The sequence below is a fragment of the Chiloscyllium plagiosum genome, unplaced genomic scaffold (assembly GCF_004010195.1).
Source record: "Chiloscyllium plagiosum isolate BGI_BamShark_2017 unplaced genomic scaffold, ASM401019v2 scaf_2474, whole genome shotgun sequence".
NCBI classification, from domain to species: Eukaryota; Metazoa; Chordata; class Chondrichthyes; order Orectolobiformes; family Hemiscylliidae; genus Chiloscyllium; species Chiloscyllium plagiosum.
This window is the reverse complement of record NW_025207886.1, coordinates 1-2,631: the sequence shown is the minus strand read 5'-3', so window position 1 is coordinate 2,631 and position 2,631 is coordinate 1. Positions and strand designations below refer to the sequence as shown.

The window sequence follows — 2,631 nt, the reverse complement described above, 5'->3', positions numbered from 1 at the left end:
CCCCCCACTTTCTGGGAGAAGATATTTCTCCTCAACTTGCCTAACATGACAGAAGCAGAAGTAGACCGTTCAGCCCATTGAGCCTGTTCTGTCGTTCATTGAGATTATCAATCCGTCGTACAACAAAAGGTGAAACGTGGATTGAAGTGATGGTGTAACCAAGGGACAACATTGCAGGGTCACCAGCCTGCAGCGCCCATGTCCAATTCCTTTTGTTTTTACATTATTCCAGGGGATTTTCCAGCAGAACGCTTGGCAGGAACAGCCCAAAGTCCAGGCTTGGGTTTGCCAAACAGGGAGCGATTGAAAGGGGCGGACTGCACCACCTGGATGAAAGGCAACTCCCCAGGGATGAGGCAGGCGCTGCATCGATGCAGGGCGCTCAGTGTGGTACAGTTAAAGGTGAAGGGTGAAGGTGAGGGCAGGGCGGACGGCACTCGCTGTTGTAGCGAGACGGGGAGGCTACGACTCGGCTCCACCCTGACTCCGCGACGGGACCCCTCCTGATGCAAGTCGGAGGCTCTCGAGGGGCTGTGGGCGCATGCAAACGCTACAAGACATTGCTGCTGTCTGATGGCCCATTGAGGTACAGGTCAAGAGGAGCCGCCTGCAGGATCTTGCTTTTCACCACAACCTCAGAAGCAACGGGTGGGTCGCGGGGTGGGCAGGAAGCCCAGAGGAACGTGACAGACATCCGGGGGAGTCAGTTCTCTCTTTCCTGCTATGACTCCTGACGTATCCTGCTGCTAATCTCCCAGGCGTGCGGGGAGCTGCTGCTGCTGAACATTTCCCCAACGTTCCCTCCCCCGTACCTTCCAAATCATCGATGGTCTTCTCCAGCTTTGCTACGCTGCGCTCTGCAAACTCCGCACGGGTCTCAGCCTAAAGGCAAAAACAAAACCATGTTAATCTGGGGGGTGGGGGGAGACAAGGTGCATTTACCTAGCGCCTTCGCTGCAGTAAAACAGGCTGCATTGATACAACACAGTTCAACCCCTATCCCGCCCTGACTCTGGTCACGGGAAGTGGGGGGGGGGGGGGGGGGAGGAGGAGGAATGGGTGAACTTGTGTTACGACGTGGAGGATCCCTGCACACGGTAGGCTTCGGCTCATGGGTTCCTGTTCCTGAGCAAGATATGGCAGCCTAAGCTGGGAGTGTATCTACCTCATTTGTCCGCGATGTGACTTCTGCGTTCGGGTGACTGTATCTAAATTAGATCCTTGTGTAAGTGCTTCAGATCCGAGCAAACCTCGGTATCAGAGGGCTTTCATTGCTCCAGGTTCTCATTTAAAAAAAAAATTCATTCACGAATGAGGGCACTGCTGGTCAAGCCCGGCGTTTATTGCCCGTCCCTAGTTGCCCGGTGGGCAGTTAAGAGGCAACCATATTGCTGTGGGACTGGAGTCACATGGTAAGGACGGCGGTTTCTTTCCCGAAAGGGCATTTAGCGAAACCAGATGAGATTTTTCAAACAATTGTCTCATGGCCATCATTAAACTCTTAATTCCAGATTTTGTTTTTTTCCCTTCCCCCCCCCCGTTGAATTCAAATGCTGCCGTGGCAGGATTGGAACCCGGCTCCCCAGAACATTAGAGTGGCGCTGGAAAAGCGCAGCAGGTCAGGCAGCATCCGAGGAGCAGGAGGTTCCGGGCAAAGGCCTTTCGTCAGGAAGGGATTCCTGCTCCTCGGATGCTGCCTGACCTGCTGTGCTTTTCCAGCATCACTCTGATCTCCAGTATCTACTTCCTCCCCAGAACATTACCCGAGTCACTGGATTAAAAGCCTGGCTTAACAGTGGTATCACCGTCGCCTCTCGCTTTCTGCACAGAGATGAATCAGGGCTCAATTCCCCCCCCCACCCCCTTCGTGATAGGAGAGAGGGGAACGGAACAGCGGGAGCGCTCAATTTAACACCCCCTTCCCCAGCACGGTTGGCCATGGGGTGCAGGATCTATGGGAGCTGGGGCACGGCATTCAGTCTTGCCTTGACGGGGTCAGATGTCACAGGCCACGATTGGCAATGCTGGGAAGTGAAGGGGACACGGACAGGGTGATGAGAACGCAGTGAAGCAAGGCCGGAGGGCGGGTCAGTCGCGAGGAGCTGTTGCTGTAAAAAAACCACCCAACGCTCACACCTTGAAGCATGGAACAAAACATGCTCACCTCCTTCAGCTTATCAGTCAGCAGTTTGATCTCCTCTTCATATTTGTCTTCCTTTTGGGAGTACTACATACCAGGGGACAGAAGGGAGAGAGACTGGGTCAAATAACTGAGAGACCACACACAAATCATAGCTATCATTCCATACAACATCAGGGGAGAAGGATCCGAGAGAAATGAATCTATCAAACACATTTTTATCGCCAAAACAGAACTGTTTAATTTACACAATGCAGGAGCAAATTACTGTAGAAGCTGGAATCTGTACTGAAAACAAAAAAAAATGCTGGAGATCACAGTAGGTCGGAGAGAGAGAGACGGGGAGAGAGCCGGGGAAGAGAGAGACCGGGAGGGAGAGAGAGAGAGAGAGAGACCGGGAGGGAGAGAGAGAGAGAGAGAGACCGGGAGGGAGAGAGAGAGAGAGAGAGAGAGAGAGAGAGACCGGGAGGGAGAGAGAGAGAGAGAGAGAG

General features: G+C 53.3%; 1 long non-coding RNA gene across 1 annotated transcript in view; it reads right to left on the bottom strand.

The window, feature by feature from the left end:
* The window catches only part of LOC122546651, a 7,855-nt gene extending 7,030 nt beyond the window's left edge, over positions 1-825 (bottom strand). Inside the window, exon 1 of the long non-coding RNA XR_006310782.1 lies at positions 813-825. This is a non-coding gene — a long non-coding RNA (uncharacterized LOC122546651). The remainder of the gene's footprint in view (positions 1-812) is intronic.
* Between the last annotated feature and the right edge of the window lie 1,806 nt (positions 826-2,631).